This window comes from Grampus griseus, assembly GCF_964374135.1.
Source record: "Grampus griseus genome assembly, chromosome: 4".
Lineage (NCBI taxonomy): Eukaryota > Metazoa > Chordata > Mammalia > Artiodactyla > Delphinidae > Grampus > Grampus griseus.
In genome coordinates, this window is record NC_138997.1 from 19,416,519 (window position 1) to 19,425,348 (window position 8,830).

General features: G+C 39.0%; 1 pseudogene across 1 annotated transcript; it reads right to left on the bottom strand.

The window, feature by feature from the left end:
* Positions 1 to 2,476: 2,476 nt before the first annotated feature.
* On the bottom strand, positions 2,477 to 3,005 carry LOC309821879 (60S ribosome subunit biogenesis protein NIP7 homolog; annotated as a pseudogene). Its single transcript has one exon. The product of its transcript is annotated as a 60S ribosome subunit biogenesis protein NIP7 homolog (transcript).
* Positions 3,006 to 8,830: the final 5,825 nt, after the last annotated feature.

The window sequence follows — 8,830 nt, forward strand, 5'->3', positions numbered from 1 at the left end:
GTAGGCCAGATAGGAGAGAAGGTTCAAAGGCTCAGGTGTGGACAGAGATGGAGCGGTTATAGGTGCTAATCCACTGTGAACACCCAGGCAGGTAGATCTTCTCCCTCTGAGATCACATGGTTCATTTACAAGTAATGTCTTATGTTGCAATTTATCTGTTCATGTGCCTGAAACACCCACCAGACTGTGTGTTCTTTGAAGGCAGCCACCCTACCTTATTTTTTTTTTTTTGTGGTATGCGGGCCTCTCACTGTTGTGGCCTCTCCCGTTGCGGAGCACAGGCTCCAGACGCACAGGCTCAGCGGCCATGGCTCACGGGCCCAGCCGCTCCGCGGCACATGGGATCTTCCCGGACCGGGGCACGAACCCATGTCCCTTGCATCAGCAGGCAGACTCTCAACCACTGCGCCACCAGGGAAGCCCCACCCTACCTTAATCATTGTTATATCTGGGCACCTAGTACCACGGCCACCACTTAGTCATGGTTTTACTATAAATTTTTGCTGCACTATAAAACCTTAGGTATAATAAATGACTGTGCAGGGCCTGAGTTTCACTGTTGGAACCACTAATGAAGGCAAACTTGGAGACGGAAAATCCAATAGTATTATTGTGTTGGGTGAGATCATGAAGTCACACATGACACCTGAGAAGCTTGCTTTTCTCAGCTCTATTTTTAGGGCCATGACCCTAAACTTTGTGACCCAGGCCTATTTCTACCTCACTCTCAGGAAAGTTTGCACCTTTAGAAGAGCTGATTAACAGCTTAAGCTAAATAAAGTATCTAATAAAGAATTCTTGCCATGATTTAGTCAAGGTCTTCTCCGACAGGCTGACCTTGACACTTATAATCTCTATTGCAGTCTATTGGTCTTGCCTGGTTAGACTCAGAATACAGTCAGGCCTATTTTTAAAACAGCAACTTTTAAAGGAGCAAAACAAATGATCAGCCTATTAGCTTTTCCATATTCTACTTTGATATAATGCGAATATGAGCTTCTTAGATAAATATTTCACAGGAAAACTCTTTGGGAGTGGCCACAAATTCTGTACCCATCATCCCATCAAGAGGTAAGCACATGTGCCCATCCCCTGGATCTCACTGGGCTTGTGACTCTGTCCACCAATAGGGTACAGAAGAGGCAATACCATATGATTTCTTTCTCTTTTTTTTTTGGTAATTGAAAAATGCTTTATTTTTAGAGATGTCATCTTTGGAATTTAAAATAAGCAGTACATTCACTAAAGAAATTGTTTTACAATACAGGTAGTTTAAAAACTTTTTGTCTGTGATATGTTTTTTATTAAAAAATATTTTAATAATTCTAAAAAATAATTTTGGAAGGTATGGGGAAAAGATGGAAGAGCTGAATTATTTCAGGATCTCTGATTAGTGCTTTTTGTTCAGCCCAGTCAGATAAGTAAAGATTTATAAGAATATGAAAAAAATATATATATATAATATATAAAACTGAATCACTTTGCTCTACACCTGAAACTTACACAGTATTGTAAATCAACTGCACTTCAATTTAAATTCTTTTAATTAAAAAAACAAAAGATTTGTAAGAGAAATTATGTTTTAGGAAATCAAGGTGATAAAAATAACATTCAGCCCGGGATTATACCATTCAAGAAAAAGAAAGATTGAGAAAACCGCTTGTAAAAGTCAAGATGATCTAATCAAATTCTGTTCATATGATCCTACTCTTAGTTGCAGAAATACTTAGTATAAGCATTATAAAAACAATTCTTACCACTTATTCAACACTTATCATTTGCCAGGCACAGTGCTAGGTGCTTTAAAGTCATGATTTCTAATTCTAAAAACTTTTTTTAGGAAGATGGTTAAGTTGTTTTTTTAAACAGAAGAAGGAAATGAAAATTATTAAAGTTTAATGACTCACCTAAGGCCATACAGCTGGTAGATGTGAGAACTGGTGTTTGAATCCAAGTTTTTCTTCCACACCCACAGCACCTACCATATAGAAAATCAGCAGAATAAACTTATCTTACTATTTTATCCAAATTTCATTTGTAAAATCCCAGACATGGCCTACTACTCTGATATGGCAATATCTATCTTTCATAGTATTAATAAATAATTAAGAAAATCCATCATGTTCTTATCATGTGTTTGGAAAACAGTGTGATCACAGATAACAATAGTAAGATATTCTTTTTCTCCATTCCAACAATTTAGACTGTTACTCAAAACAAGAAGCCCTCTGATTCAAACAGAAAACACAGTATTCTATTTAGCCACAATCACAACGATCTGAAACTCCATTATTGAGCCATTTCTGCATTATAAGAATGTAGCCTACATTTCTCCATGATAGAGAGAATATTAAACTAAGAAGTCCCTGAAGAGGTCACAGTTGACAAAATTCAACATGACGGTGGAGCCTAAACAGACAAAGGAACCAAAGCTAGGCCCTTCCACACAGCCCTAAGTCCTCGTGATGACTTTGTTTTAAATCAATGTCTCTTCGTGCCACACATATTCCCCAGTGCTTGCTTGATGAAATACCGCAATCGCCACGGGGTCTACTTTCCTGAAGTCTTGTGTAGACTTTGCTGCCACCCCAAAGCCCAAAGGGATGTCTGTCATGGAGTACACCATGTCTCCCTGGTACTGAGAAGTATTTTCAATGATTCGACCTAGTCCAGATTTCAGCACATGGTTAGCATACAAGAAGGGCTGCTCTGCTCCAGGCTTTATCCACACTTTATACTTGGCATAGGGTTTTAGGTAATCCAGAGCTGTGATGTACAACCAAAACTTGTGGGTCTGAGTGAATTTTCCGAAGCACGTTCCCAAAGATACCTGCTTGTCACCGATGATATTGGCAGTCAACTTCAAGATCTTCTCACTCACGTAATACAGCCAGTCGTTGTGCAGCCTGAAACAGCAGGTGTCATCGGGCTTGTCGACCAGCAGCTGAAGATTTTGCTATCATCTCAAACATTACACGGGTCTCCTCTTCAGTCAGAGGCCGCATTTCCCAGCTCGGTTGGAACACGGGGTCCTCGTGCCTCAGTCACCGGAAACAGAAGGTCAGCCCCCAGCCGCTTCTTGGCAGCTTCAAGCCCCGCCTCTCTAGCCGTTTTCCAGTCGTTCCCCACGCTAACACTCTGTAGCCTGGAGGACCATCGGGGAAAGAAAGCCGGCCTAGCGAGAACCATAGAGACCGGAAGTGCACCCAGGATGCTTCCCATCCGAGATTCGGAACTGGTTCCCTGGGTGAGGAGGAGGGGAAGAGATGCTATTGCTGAGAAGATGGCGGCGAGGGCCACAGTCGCGTCTCAGCTACGGCCTCAGCCACAGTGACGGCCACCACCGCTGCTCTTGGGGAGGTAGAGGATGAAGGGCACCTGGCGTCGCTGTTCCGAGACCGCTTCCCAGAGGCCCAGTGGCGGGAGCAGCCTGACGTGGGCCGCTACCTCAGGGAGTTGAGCTGCTTGGGGCTGCAACGCGAGCCGGAGCACCTGGCCAAGGAGCGAGCGCAGCTTGCCATGTGATTTCTAAGTTGAGGTCATAAAGAGCCGTGGAGCTTCTGCTCTGCTCATCCTTGAAACCACCTGAGCCACCACAGAAGTCTGACTACCCTGAGACCACCGTGCCGTAGCGGCACACACAGACACAACACCAACAATCTCAACTGAGCCGGTTCTTCAGCCATCTCCACCTAGGAGAGCTGTGTGCAGAAGCTGTCCTAGAATTACATCTCCAGCCCCAGTCAGTAAAGTCATCCGCAGCCATCTGAGTCATACTAGCTGAGCTCCCAGAGCCATCTGTGTTGCGCTCTTTGATGTTTCTTAACACACCTCATTTCATAACCCAAGATGTTACAGCAACCGCTTGGTATCCAGAAGGAAACACAGAGTCCAAGGCCAGATCCGTGGAGAGAATGGAGCAGCTGAATTCTAGACCCATGGAATTTAATATGTACCAGTCAGTTTGTGAATGAACGAGCATGTAGAAATGTGCGAAAGGATATACACCAGGTTGGTGGCAGGGAAAGGAGGTGAGAAAAAATATTAATCATTCATTTTTTTCTTTGTTTATCTTTATTCTATTTCACTCTCACTAAACTCATATTATTTTTGCAATTTTTGAAGAGAAGTTAAAGGGAAAATGTTATTTTTTTAAAGCCTTAGAACATGCCAACTTTCTTTTTCCTTCCTCCATACCCCCAGCCTCCCACGGTGATGTCTGTTGATCTACTCCTAGAATTCTCTATGCTATATAGCACATGAGTTAAATTAGAAATGTTAATAAAGGAGGTGTGAGGTCATTGGTAGAGAAAAGGAGCCATTTTGTGTGACCGAGTATGATATATATACAAGTTCAGTCACTGAGAGCACCTCTAAAACGTAAAGTTTTGGTGCATGGTAGTAAGTGGAAATTCAGAAGGCCTCTGAGTACTTATTTTAATTATCCACCTTTCTTGGCAGTTGTGTGGAAAATTGTGACATTTACAGTTTGTTAACTCGTCGACAAATACCCAGTTAACAGCAGTCTTATTAAGAGTGTTAGAAATTGAAAGAAACCAAGCTCAATATTATAACCCGAGTATAATTCCCCTTGGGGGTGGGGGGACTAAAAAGAGAAATATTCTGTGGTAGTACTGGGCTCAATACACAATATTCCTAACATGTAATAGAATGAGTTCATTTAAGGTCAATTATCTGTAAACTCAAATTCATATTTCTGGCAGATGTCCTCCAAGGTTTAACTGGTTTATGTCCAACAATTCTAAACAGCATGTCAATCATTTTTATTAGTATGGGGTACATTTCACAAGTCATTTTCCCCAGAAGGATGACTAGAAAGCTGTCAAACTTAGACATTTCACAAATGGATTTCTGAAATTTTTCTATGGGTAATTCTGCTTTGAAAATTTTCCAGGCTAAAATTGTCCAAGCCATGGTCTAGAGCATAGAACTTTGGAACTTTGTTTATTGATTTGCCCTTATCCTGGAGCAGACTCAGAATTGTTTTCTGAGAAAAATCTTCATACTGTCTACAGTCATCCCAGACCTCCTCTATTCAGAGGTAGACCAGTTCCAACTCAAGACAAAGTCTAAGTTAGGCATCTTAATTTTCATCAGGTGACATTCACTTGTATGTCTTTGCTCAGTTGATTTTTAAAATATATACTTTTTGAAGTATATGAGTTTTAAAAATACATGTATTTCAATTAGTAAAACCAAATAATTATTCCAAAACATTCGTCAAATAATCAGTTGTCCATCACTGGCCAACTTTTATCAAAAGTCAAAGTGCAAGATAAGTGAAGTAAGTCAGAAAGAGAAAGACAAATACCATGTGATATCACTTATATGTGAATCTAAAATATGACACAAATGAACCTATTTACAAAGCAGAAACAGACTCACAGACAAAGAGAACAGACTTCTGGTTGCCAAGGGGGAGGGCGGTGGGGAGGGATAGACTGGGGGTTTGGGGTTAGTAGATGCAAATTATTACATATAGAATGGATGGACAAGAGGGTCCTACTGTATAGCACAGGAAACTGTATTCAACATCATGGGATAAACCATAATGGAAAAGAATATAAATATATATATACACACACACACACACACACACACACATATGAATAACTGAGTCTCTTTGCTCTACACCAGAAATTAACACAACATTGTAAATCAACTATACTTCAATTTTTGAAAAAGTCAAAGTGCAAGAAATAATATTCATGAAGGACTAATTAAAGGGCATAAAGTTCACCCAACCTAATAAATAGTTTTGATATTTACGCCTGGACCAATCTAGACATTAAGAAAGCTTATTTCATAGTTCTGGTTTTTTGTACTACCTACTTACAGAGAATTGCATTTACTGCATTGTGCTTTGGCCTTAGGCTCTCAATTTACATTGAAGGATACTATAGGCAACAGCTATACAAAACTAGTTGTTTTGATCTTAAGAATATTGTTGATAATATTTCCACTCTATGACTCTATGTCCTATTCTTAAGGATGCCATGTCCTACTCTTAAGCATCCAAAATACTAAATTTGAGGAGAAAATTTTCTCAAATTTCATAACCAGAAAAATGTTAGCTTATTTAGTTTTAGCTACATTTATTAATATTTTTGTTACTATTACTATGCTACTATTATTATTACTGATATTGTTAAGACAGTATTTCTTTTTATGTGATAATATTGTCCTTTTAGCTTTGGCTTATCAGAAGTTTAGAACTAAGTATAAATATGTAGTTGTCTTTGAAGAGTTGTGTGGGACCTTGTGGCATATATTTATGTGTATTAACTTTTTTCTTTAGTTGTATCTCAACATTCTAAATTTCTTTCCCCTGTAAATAAGTGTCTTTAATTTTCATGTTATGATATGTGTGCAATCCAGTAAGATATCTCAAATCTTTTTTGAAAGGAAGTAGGTTATAATTTAATAAATAATCATAATCCTGTGATAAGAAATCTTTCTAAGTATATGTGTGGTAGGTAGGATTTGCTAAGAAGCAGAATAGAGACAGCTGGTAAAGAACTGCTGGGTTGTTCATAATAGAAATCCCTGAAGGTATCACATATTTTTAAATAAATGAAAAATTACTACAAGCCATGATCTGATTTATATAAAAACAATAATATAAGATCTTAAAAGGAAGCCATCTTGCTCAGAATTGTTAAGCTTCATTAGCAGAAATGTGACAAAGAAACATTAATCCTAAATGAGTTTCTAAGCTATAAAAAGTAGAAATGGAGATGTATAGTCAAATTGCAAATTTCATTCACACTGTAGTGTATCTCAGTTATTTTGCCTCAATTTAAAATGGTCATGTTTCCCAGTGCCACTGAAGATGATACAACCAGGTGGAAAGATATTCTGTGCTCATAAATTGGAAAAATGAATATTGTTCAAATGACCATACTACCCAAGGCAATGTACAGATTCAGTGCAATCCCTATCAAAACACCAATGGCATTTTTTACAGAACTAGGACATATAATCCTAAAAATTGTATGATAACACAGAAGACCCCAAAGATTAAAAACAATCTTGAGAAAGAAGAACAAAGCTGAAGGTATCATGCTCCTTGATTCTAAACTATACTGCAGAGTTACAGTTATCAAAAACAGCATGGTACTGGCACAAAAACAGACATAGATCAATGAAATGGAATAGAGGGTCCAGAAATGAACACATTTACATGGTCAATTAGTCTACAACAAAGGAGGCAAGACTATACAATGGGGAAAAGACTACCTCTTCAGTAAATCGTGTTGGGAAAACTGGACAACTACATGCAAAAAAATCAAACTGGGCTACTTTCTCATACCATATATAAAAATTAATTCAAAATGTTTTAAAGACCTAAATGTAGGGACTTCGCTGGTGGCACAGTGGTTAAGAAGCTGCCTGCCAGTGGAGGGGACACGGGTTCGATCCCTGGTCCAGGAAGATCCCACATGCCACAGAGTAACGAAGCCCATATGCCACAACTACTGAGCCTGGGCTCTAGAGCCCATGCGCCACAACTACTGAAGCCCGTGTGCCTATAGCCCGTGCTCCGCAACAAGAAAAGCCACTGCAGTGAGAAGCCTGCACACCGCAACAAAGAGTAGCCCCCACTCTCCGCAACTAGAGAAAGCCTGTGCACAGCAACGAAGACCCAATGCAACCAAAAATAAATAAATGAAATTGATTCTTAAAAAAAAAAAAAAGACCTAAATGTAAGACCTGGAATCATGAAACTCCTAGAAGAAAACAGAGGCAGAACACTCTTTGACATAAATTGTACCAGTATATTTTTTTAATGTCTCCTCAGGCAAGAGAAACAAAAGCAAAAATAAACAAATGCTACCTCATCAAACTTAAAAGCTTTTGCACAGCAAAGAAGACCATAAACAAAATGAAAAGGCAACCAACTGAATGAGAGAAAATATTTGCAAATCATATTTTTGATAAGGGGTTAGTATCCAAAACATACAAAGAACTCACACAACAACAACAAAAAGTAAACCAGATTTTAAAATGCGCAGAGGACCTGAACAGGCATTTTTCCAAAGAAGACATACAGATAGCCAACAGACACACAAAAAGATGCTCATCACTAATCATCAGAGAAATGCAAATCAAAACTACTGAGAGATGTCACTTCACGCCTGTCAGAATCAAAGGGACAAGAAATAAGTGTTGGTGAGGATGTGGAGAAAAGGAAACCCTTGTGCATTACTGGTGGGAATGTAAATTGGTACAGCCACTATGGAAAACATTATGGAGGTTCATCAAAAAACTGAAAATAGAACTACCATATGATCCAGCAATTCCACTCCTGGGCATTTTCCCAAAGAAAACAAAAACAGTAGCTCAGAAAGATATATGCACCCTTATGTTCATTGCAGCATTATTTACAATAACCAAGGTATGGAGGCAACCAAAGTGTCCATCTATAGATGAATGGATTAAAAAGATGTGAATGTTGCTCAGTCATGAAAAGAATGAAATTTTGCCATTTGCAACAACATGGATGGACCAGGAGGATATTATGCTTAGTAAGTCAAAGGAAGAAAAATACTATATGATTTCACTTATATGTGGAATCTAAAAAATGAAACAAATGAACAAACATAACAAAAGAGACTCAAAGAGAACAGAGCACAAACAAGTGGCTGCCAGAGGGGAGGGGGGTGGTGGGATGAGTGAAATAAGTGAGGGAAATTAAGAGGTACAAACTTCGAGTTACAAAATAAATGAGTCACAAGGGTGAAACGTACAGCAAGGGTAATGTAGTCAATAATAAACGTAATAACTTTGTATGGTGCCAGATGGTAAC